The 11,019-nt window shown below is 35.3% G+C and overlaps 1 protein-coding gene across 1 annotated transcript in view; it reads right to left on the reverse strand.

The window, feature by feature from the left end:
- Nucleotides 1-2,487, reverse strand: part of PLA2G4A (phospholipase A2 group IVA) — a 148,768-nt gene extending 146,281 nt beyond the window's left edge. The window contains exon 1 of the mRNA XM_009191475.4: nt 2,049-2,487. The gene's annotated coding sequence lies outside the window, so the exon portion shown is untranslated. The remainder of the gene's footprint in view (nt 1-2,048) is intronic.
- Nucleotides 2,488-11,019: the final 8,532 nt, after the last annotated feature.

Consider the following 11,019-nt stretch of genomic DNA (forward strand, 5'->3'; position numbering starts at 1 on the left):
GAAAGAAAGAAAGAAAGAAAGAAAGAAAGAAAGAAAGAAAGGAAGGAAGGAAGGAAGGAAGGAAGGAAGGAAGGAAGGAAGGAAGGAAGGAAGGAAGGAAGGAAGGGAAAGAAAGAAAGAAAAGGTTAAAAACTAAAGCTATAAAATCTGGAGCAAGAAGGAGGAAAAAAACTGACGGTAAATAAAAGCAAACAAGAGGAAAGGGAACCACAACTAATTCTGTCTTCCTCTTTTTTATTCCTGGAATATATTTTTTAATATGCAGATGATTCGATTTTATGACTGCTTTCTAAGCACTAGCACTAGGAAAGATAATGGGTTAAAAACATAAGCCAAATAACCTCTATGGAATGAACATTTTCAGTTGCTAAAAATCTATTTAATAATTTTTCTTTTCCTAATTAAATGTAAATGCAAAACACTTCAGAATAACTTACTTTTTTTTTTTTTTTTTTTTTTTTTTTTTTTTTTTTGAGACAGAGTTTCGCTGTTTTCACAGGAGTGCAATGGCGGGATCTCAGCTCACTGCAACCTCCACCTACCGAGTTCAAGCGATTCTCCTGCCTCAGCCTCCCAAGTAGCTGGGATTACAGGCACCTGCCACCATGCCCAGCTAGTTTTTCTATTTTTAGTAGAGATGGGGCTTCACCACGTTGGCCAGGCTAGTCTCGAACTCCTGACCTCAAGTGATCCCCCGCCTGGGCCTCCCAAAGTGCTGGTATTACAGGCATGAGCCACTGCGCCCAGCCAGAATAACTTACTTTTTAAAAGTACGTTAAAAAGATGCAATGTCTTATCTCAAAAAATATGCTTCCCCTATGGGAAGTTTGTAAAAGTCCTTTGAGCAAATGCACATTAAACACTTCTCTATGCATTTCACAATTATTGCTTAATTTAAAATTTAACTCTTCCGGAGATAATGAAAGAAGTAAATACCTGTTTCTTATCCCAACCTCTAACTTGATTGGCAAGGTGTAGGAACCTCTAGAAGGTAACATTAAAATTCTTAACAGAGCTTGTTTCACTACAATCCTCTACAAATATCCCTTGAGCCACAATTCCAAATTTAAACAACAAAGAGAAACAAAAATACAAATCTTCCTTGAACCCAAATCATATTGGCAAATATAACTTCAGAATTGACACCCATTCAAACAGTACGCCTCTAATATTCTCCATCTGCCTTAGCTGAATAAATGCTGACATCATCAACCCATATAAGGAGTATTTCTTGTTCTGGTTTTGGAGTTGAATTTATTTTTAAGACTAAAATGATTATAAACTGTAGGAGACAGAAACATTCATCCACTGATACTTCAAAGGCAAATACCTTTTTTTCTGTTTTTTTTCTTTTTTTTTTTTCTTTTTTTGGAAACAAAATTACTAAAATATCCACACTCAAATTTTAACTATGTAATTTGATCAAATCTTTTCAAGTATCTAGTTTTGAGCTTTTTTTTTTTTTTCCTCCTGGCAAGCCAAGTAACTTAGGGGAATGGTGGATCATCAGAACACCAGTCCGTTTACAGTTAATTTTTCAATCCTCTTTCTTTCATATAATTCTGCAAAATATTGACTAGCCAGGAAAGCGTCCCATAAGTAACCAAAATGATCAATTTTTAGAAATTAAAAGTTAAGTGAGTCAACAGTCTCTCTCTAGGGCTGTCAAACAGCACAGCATGCTGCTGCTCAAGTTTGGGGATCAGCAACCACTGGGTGTCATCACGTGGAACGCTAATAAGCGCCACCTCATTGCCGTTTGAAAGCTAACTTTCTGGGACTCCAACCCAAAGAAACACCTTAATCTTAGACTCCACAGTGCATTTAGATCCAGGAAGGCAAATGTAAGTGGGTTAGAAGAAAATTGAAGTCCCTAATCTGTGTTTTATTTCAAAAGGCAGAGGACATGCTGACTTTTTAAAACAGTGAGGTTTCCCCTCCGTCCTTTCTTCCTTCCAAGTAAACTATCAAGTAAAAGCTAAGGAGGGTGGGAGAGAGAAGTGGAGCAGGGGAAGAATAAATATATTGCTTACAGTTCCCAGAATTACCTGACAATCTTCAGGCTCCTCAATGCCTCTAGCTTTCTGTTAGAATCCTTTTTCAGCTCCGGACCTTGAGAAAGTCTTATCCTGGGTAGGAGGGGCTAAAATGTGGGCTGGTCGCCTTGCGCTTTTGCAGAAGTTTTAAGGTGGAATTAAAGAGGAAGCGGGAGAACGCTCTCTTCTCATAGAAGCTAGTACTGTAAATGTCAGTGCTTAGTTATTAGAACCAGGAGTTTGAAGTCAGAAAATATGCTTAAATAATATGTAAATTAACCAGTCCTAAATTCCATGAGTGCTGTCGTGGATTTGTGTGTGTGTGATGTGTGTGTGGGTGTGTGTGCGTGCGCGCTCGCGTCTGAAATTACTACTTGTCCTTAAGCAGTAACTACTTCCTCCTTTTTTCCAAAGGAGAACAAAATTGAAAAGACCGTGAATAACCTAGAGCATTTTTCATTATTTAAAAAGGCAAAGTTTATAACAAACTCCAAATATAAAAATGTACATTTTTTTGAAATGAATAACAGGCCACTTTAAAAATCAAATCTGTTCAAATATTTCTACTCCAGACTCAGAATACCCATGTTGATAATAATTTCTTTGTAAATTTAAGATTAAAAGCATACCAAATAATGTAATATATATGTTGAGATTTAGGGAAGAAAATGAAATCAGACTGAATTGCAAATTTGCAGTGTAAATCCAAATACCTTATAGTACTATAATGAAGAAGGTGCGCTGTTTAAATGTATCCAAATTCCATAAGAATCAATTCATGTCTCTAAAGATTGACATGTTCATTTAGTATATCTTGTTTTGCAAACACAGGATCTTGCTTTTGCCTTTAATTAAATACTGAACTCACTCTCCTAACTCTCTTACATTTTCAAAGAATATAATTTCATTAAATCTTCTGGATTATCTGCTTTCTGTAGCCCAACATTCAACCCTTATTTGTTTTTATTTTTTTCCCCTGAATTCAACCTGGCATATTATAAATCTCTCGTTGGTTGTGGGGCGGGGGGGAGCCAGCAAATTTTTTTTAAGAAGGATAGATTTATAATAACAATTTTTCTCTTTCCAAAGAAATCCCTGAATTTCTAGAAAGGAGGTGTATGTTACATAGAGGAGCAGAAAGCACACTGGTAGTTTTCATCTCCTTCCCCCAGACACAATTGATGAAACAATCTATACTGCAGGGCATGTTTGTTCTAAGACTCTGGTAAAGAAAGACTCCCTGGAAAAGCAGCTTCACAGCGCTTATAGAGCATAAAAAAAAAGTACTCTAGTGCTTTTTCGATAACAAAAAGTTATAGCTCTCAATATTTCCAGATGATATCCAATAGTGTGTCATGCATTGAAGATAAAAAAATTATTTAAATGCTTTTAAAGAAAATGTCATTATATGTTATGGTTAGGGTTAAAATATGCGGGGAGACGTTTGTCTCTTTCCAGTCTTACTAAATGAGGCTGACTTATCTGCACCTTTATAATGAATAAAGGCTGCTGCAGGTATGTCTTCTCCTCTCTGGAACCAGTGCAGACCAAATCCCATTTACCCATTTTGTGGTTCTGTGGCCTCCTTATCTTACCCATTTTGGCTCACAACTTGTGATCTCACTGTTCACATAGACCTCTAGGTGGATAGTAGAAGTTCAGATTTGCCATCTTCACTTTGTCCAATTTCCTCCAAAAATGTTTTCAGCATTGACCTACTGGCTTCAAAAACCTCTGCTTCCACCTTAGGTAAGATAGGCCCTGACTTCCATAGCGTGCTTCAGTCTATAGCATCAATTAGGTCTGAAGACGCCTCTTCACTTGATTTGTCCATCAACAAAGATTAGTCATCTGGGACTCATCTGAAACTGAGCAATATCACAGCAGCTTATTTGAATCCAATTCTACCATTTGCACTATTTCCAGCTAATAAGTTTCATACAGTTTGCTACTTATTTTCCACATCTTTAAAATTTTAGAGAATAATAAACTAAGAACTAGATAAGTAATCAAAAGGAACAACACCAAAATTGGCCAAATTAACTAACAAAGAATACCTACTTGTCAAAAGCCGTGGCTCAAAAACCCCAGGGGGCTGGGAGGGGGAACCTTGAAGTTTGTATGATTGATTTTTCTTTCTTTCTTTCTTTCTTTCTTTTTAATTATACTTTAAGTTCCAGGGTACATGTGCACAATGTGCAGGTTTGTTACATATGTATACATGTGCCATGTTGGTTTGCTGCACCCATTAACTCATCATTTACTTTAGGTATTTGTCCTAACACTGTCCCTACCTCTACCCCCCACTCACGACAGGCCCCTGTGTGTCCCTGCCCTGTGTCCAAGTGTTCTCATTGTTCAATTCCCACCTATAAGTGAGAACATGCAGTGTTTAGTTTTCTGTCCTTGTGATAGTTTGTTCAGAATGATGATTTCCAGCTTCATCTGTGTCCCTGCAAAGGACATCAACTCATTCTTTTTATGGCTGCATAGTATTCCATGGTGTATATGTGCCACATTTTCTTAATCCAGTCTATCATTAATGGACATTTGGGTTGATTTCAAGTCTTTGCTATTGTGAATAGTGCCACAATAAACATACATGTGCATGTGTCTTTACAGTAGCATCATTTATAATCCTTTGGGTATATACCCAGTAATGGGATTGCTGGGTCACATGGTATTTCTAGTTCTAGATCCTTGAGCAATCATCACACTGTCTTCCACAATGATTGAACTAGTTTGCCCTCCCACCAGCAATGTAAAAGTGTTCCTGTTTCTCCAGATCCTCTCCAGCATCTGTTGTTTCCTGACTTTTTAATGATCACCATTCTAACTAGTGTGAGATGGTATCTCATTGTGGGTTTGATTTGCATTTCTCTGATGACCAGTGATGATGAGCATTTTTTTCATGTGTCTGTTGGTTGCATAAATGTCTTCTTTTGAATGATTTTTCTTTCTTTATACGGAGCTGTTTTCTGTTGTCTTTTTTTACTATTTCCAATTCACCTATCCTGTGCTCTAACTATATGAAGCTGCTTTGTTTCCCATGAACTTGAACAAAGGTAATGAGATACTATATGAGAGTTAAATCCGGATAGAAAATGAAGATGATTAGCCAGCATAGGGTACTAAGAGAGAGTTGAATAGAGAATCTAATCCAGATTGCAGAAAAACTCAGAAAATGGTTACCAATCAACTAATTTACTTATAATAATGTATCCTTCTATTCCATAGGCTATGCTTGAGTCTTCTGGTCCAACTATTTTTATAGTAAAATAATAAATTGATATTTTTGCTACTTATTTGTATCTATGACTATAATTTACATTAATCATTCCTCCTTTCATGTATTAACAAAATTAATCAGGTTAGTAAAATAGCAAGTCAAAGAAAATGATTTTCTCACATTGTCAAGTTTTCTGGCATCCCACTAATTGACCTCTACCTTTCATTCAAACTAACACAGAGACTATTCTCCTTGCACATCGAATTCCACTAGAATAATCCTACTCATCCTGCAAGGCTTAGCTCAATTACTATCTTGTCTGGAAAATTTCCCTACCCTCTTCCCTCTCCAGTAGAATTCATTATTTCACTTGTATAAGAATGCTCATTAGAGCATTGACAATGTATTATACTTGGCTATACAATTAAAAAATATTTTATATTCCATCAGGGCATGAGGCAAGTATTTTTCATTTTAATAAACTCTCTTTTCACCTGAAGTTTATAACACATTAGGAGCTCAATGGACATTTGTTGAATTTGTTTTTCATGGTATCAGGGTCAAAGATATCTTAAACCTGACACCTGAATAACACTCTACCTGCCACTGCCATCGCCATCATTACTAAAGAATAGACATTTTTTTAATGCCCTCCAATACACACACTGATAAATTACTGACAATATAAAACTAGCAAGAAGTAAGGGTGAAATGGACCCTAATTAAAATGTATTTACCATGAATTTAAAAATTAGATGTTATGATGAAAGTACAGCTCTCAGAAGAGCGTATCTATGAACAATAAGACCTATATTTTAATAGCTAAATATCTACTAGTAGTTACACCTACATTTGCAAAGATCTTTTGACCTAAACAATGGAAGCGATAATTTTCTCTTCCTTTGAATTGAACGCATTAAACAAATTATTGCTGCTTAATTAAACTTTTCCCTCCTTTTTTTATATATTAAGAAAACTATAACAAATAAAGTACTACTAATATTTACTGTTACTCTTTATATAGAGCCTATAATGGGCCAGGTACTTGTGTTAGTACTACATTTGTTGTGTCACTAACCATTGTATTCATGAAATGAGACATTATTATCTTTATTTAGAATCCTGATATTAACTAAGCATATAAAATTTGTAGTGAGGCTAGGATTTTAATCAAGTCTGTCCAACTCCAAAGCCCACAATTTTTCTAGTGTATCACACTGTCTCATAGCAAGTTTTGTTTGGCCACCTTTTCAGCCTTGTCCCAAGTCAACCAAATCTCTGACTGTTAGGGAGCAGTGGTAGTGGAGTTACTAATAGATCATTAAAGCTTCCATTATCCTAAGCACCCAAGCTAGGAACCTTCTACTATTCTCTTCCACATCAGCAATGGTCACAGTCTTGCCCCTTTTCTTCCTTCATCCCACCCAACTCCTTTATTTATCTTCTGGTTTCTATCTTCAAATGTTTATATCTGCATTTTTTCCTGTCCATTTTACTATCAAAATATTAACTTGTACTCTTGCTTTATTATTACTTACATATACTACCATATGATCTTTACTTCTGCATCTCCTTTTCAGTCTTAAAATCATCCTAGGCTTCACTAACAGATAGACCTTCCTACAAGTCAGGTCATTTCACTGCCCTACCCACATCATCCACTTTTCTATACTATCTGTTGATTTATATTACTACGCTTTTAAAATACCTCTTTTCCTTTTGCAGATGAAGTAGATGTAAAAATTAAATCAGAATACTCTCAGATTTTATCACAAATTACAAATAGTCATGCTGTCAACAATAAATATGACTTAACACACATTAGAAAATTTTAGCTACAGACAAACCATGTTCAGGACCTTTTGGTAAAACTGGGTTTTCCTAATTCATTTTACCTACTTGTGGCAGTAATTTTACATGTCGTTTTCTGCTCTCGAAGTGCCCTCTAAATTTGGTAAAGCAAATGCATGTCTAGTTTTAGTAATTCTGTAGGAATGGGCATGAGCTCAATTACTCACCCCAGAAACTGACTGGCAGGCTCTTTGTAGGGTTTTAAAAATACTTATGCTCTTGGAATTTAAATGTACTGACAACAGTGAGAAAGACAGAGCCTGTGTCCTTTGCTTTGAGGTAATCCTGAGTAGGAAGAATTACTGCTAAGTGAATTTCCAGTGCCTCCCATGTAGCTGAGCTCTAATAGATGTCAGTAGAGGATTTTTATAGAACATTTTGTTGTCTAGGGCTAAGATAATAACATCATTCCTATGCTTATATTTATAAAACCAGTGACTGAGCAGCTTCAAAAGCTCCTTGCTATTTGATTTTTCAAATACATTGTCAGATCCAACAGTTTCTCTTTGGAAAATTTATCTTCCTTCATTCCCTATATATATGTCATCTATCTCTGATTGGAAACACAACAAAGCAAAACAAGTAACTCTTAATCTTCACCTAAATAACAAAGATAATCACACACCAGGATTTAATTTCATTACATTTATGATCTGGCCTTAGATTCCATAATTTATCCCAAGTTTACTTTTTAGGGTAGAGTATAATTTGAGACAATTCATAGCAACAATTCTGAAAGCTGCTATGCAAAAAAAAAGCAAAAATATTAATTCTGATCAAGTTTACTCCACATTAGCAAAATGATCCAACTGATTTGCTCATGTAAATGGAATAATTAAGGAAAACATGAAAAATACAACAAGTTTAAATATTTCTTAAATATCCTACTGTGATGGTTGAATTTTACATGTCAATTTGATTGATCTAAGGGATGCCCAGATGGGTGGTAAAATATTATTTCTAGATGTTTCTGTAGGATTTTACAGGAGAAGATTAGCATTTGAGTTAGTAGACTGAGTAAAGAAGACTTGCCCTCACCAATGTGAGCCAGCATCATCTAAACTGTTGAGAGCTTGAATAAAAGAAAAAGGCAGAGGAAGGACAAATTCTCTTTCTCTCCTCTTCAGCTGAAGGCATCCATTTTCTCTTGTCTTCAGACACTGGAGACTTTGGAAGTTGATATTTACAATAGCTACCCCCAGTTCTCAAGCCTATGGGCTTGGGCTAGAAATTATACTATTAGCTCCTCTGGTTCTCAGGCGTTTGAACTCAGACTGAATTACACCACCGGTTTCCTGGTTGTCCGGTTTGCAGACAGTGTATCATGGAACTTTTTAACCTTCATAATCCCATGAACAAATTCCCATAATAGCCTCTTATATGTGTGTGTGCATATGTATATGTGTGTGTATGTGTGTGTGTGTATTCTATTGGCTATGATAGAATGTGTGTATATGTGTATGTGTGTATACATACATTCTATTGGTTATGAATATACATATACATATGCTATTGGTTATGATTCCCTAGAAAACCCTAATACACCTATTGAGATATTTTTACATCCCAGCAAACAGTAGAATTGTCCAAGAACTGAATTTAAAATAAAAGATGAATATTCTAGAGTTGCCTATCCATTTTTGCTAATAACTTGCTACAGTTAAAGAAAGCACTGCAATGTCAGATAATATTGTGATTTATCACTAAGATATTAAAAAGAGGTTATGATACTTTTGCTCTAAATCACAGTCTAAAATGACAAACTCCCTTTCACTTGGCTCTCTAAATAGTTCCATTTTCCTTAATAGCCATTCTGATATTTGTATTAAACATGGGTAGCAAGGTTTAGGTTATATATGATCATTTATTTTGGAATGTTCCACCAACTCTCACACAGTACTCTCTTTGGATATGATATTTGCTTAACAAATATTACCGATTCACTCAATAAATCATACATTTATTTGATCATTTATTCACAGTGATGCTTAAAAGCCTGTGATAGGAAAACCTTTAGAATTTTATAATGTGTCTTCTGCTTCTAAGTCCTCAAAGAGTCACATGTGAGTGCTTAGGGAAGTCCTCCTAGTATATGGGTGACATATACTGGAACTGTGTGTGACTTCTGGAATAAGCTAGAGTTATAGATCAGGTACTGGCAGCATGCCAACAGCCTACAGTGTTACCATTCCACTATAAAAATAGGAAACCATTGACTCTAAGAAGATAGGTGATTTATCCAAAATTAAACATCAGAGGAGGTCAAACCAAGCCTTTGACTTCAATTTACTTATCTCTTTCTCTAGCCATTTCCCATTGCCTACTCACAAATAAATTAATTGAGCATTAGAAGTCAATTTGCAAAGTGTTAAAACAGAGATTTAAACTCAAGTTTTCCTGATTTCAAAGCCCATAGTGTTTGTTTGTTTGTTTGTTTACTTCACCATTTTGCATAAGCAGGACTTAACCCAATAACAGTGTTCACGCAGTTTTAAAATATGTAACGAATGATGAAGGAAGCAAGAAGTTTAAGCTTCTGAAAAAAATCTCTTCTTGGTATACTAGTAAGAGATGTGCTTGCCTTACTCTTCTCCGGGTTAATATTAAACTTACAAACCTTCTTAAACCTGCTTTATGCAGAGATGGCATTACATTTTCCTGTTACCAAAGCTTTCTTCCCCCAGAGGAATGAACAAGGAATAAAGTTAAAAGGGAATCATTACTTATCAACTTTTCTTATAACCTGTTACTTCTCTTTGTTTCTATTTGTAAAGACAAAAATACAATGCCTACTATACGAAACAAACATGTTTTCAGAAATGTTCACTTGATCATTATTTTCTAAATAGTTTCAATCTAAATGAATACATACACAGCTATTTTATGTGTATATTCTTTAGAAAAATTATAAGTCAGGGAAGTCTTAAAATAGGAGGTTTTCAGTTTCTGTTCCTATTCTGAGGCCACGTTCAGCATCTTTTTATGAAAACATAATGACTCATGAGAGTGGTCATCAAGGCATTCTGCTGGGGTACATTTCCAAAGCTAACGGCCATCATGCAAAGGAATACTCGCTGAGGAACATCTGCCCTCTTTTAATGAATAAGCAACTATTAATAATATGGCTTCTTTGTGAATAGGGAGGGTAACCCTCCTTCTAGTCTATCCTAAACAGCTCAGATGTGGAATTAAGGCATATTTCAAGTTCTTTATTGTTACTGGGGATGCTTGGTTCACAGGTAAAGGTTGTGCCAATTTTCATCCCATCTCTGCTATAGTTAGAGCTGGGTTTACAAAATTTAGTATCTGTAACATTATTTATGTAACAAAATGTTGTAAGTTTGTGGACAAACTAAAAAAATGAGAAAAATCATATACACAATAATGATATTAACCATCTTTTCAGAGGAATTCTAAAGTTTACCATTTACTGTGAGATTATGGATTTAAACATTGGTGTTAAAATAGCATTCCAAATTTATATATGAATTATTTTGTTTTTGTTTATTGGCGGGTGAAGGAGGGAAAAGATCTCCTGATCCCTGATATCCAAAAGTCTGGGATTGATGGCTTAAAATCTTTTTCAGAAAAGCTAGGAAATGTATACTCTCTTAAAACTCTTTTTGCAGTACAAATGTTTTCAACCTCATAAGGAGTGTGATCATCAAGAAGCAAGACTTCATTAGATTGCATAATAATGTGATAAATCATTATCCCAAACTCCCATTTTCTGTCTCTTCAGTTAATAAAATCTGCCAGACAGCATTTCCTTACTGCCCAGATTTAGAGCAATCCGACATATTTTTCATCACATACATACATACACACACACACACACACACATATATGGGCTCCCCTCTTTTCCTCATTTTCCCTCCATATCTTTTTCTAACAGTAGGCAGT

Source organism: Papio anubis, chromosome 1 (assembly GCF_008728515.1).
Source record: "Papio anubis isolate 15944 chromosome 1, Panubis1.0, whole genome shotgun sequence".
NCBI classification, from domain to species: domain Eukaryota; kingdom Metazoa; phylum Chordata; class Mammalia; order Primates; family Cercopithecidae; genus Papio; species Papio anubis.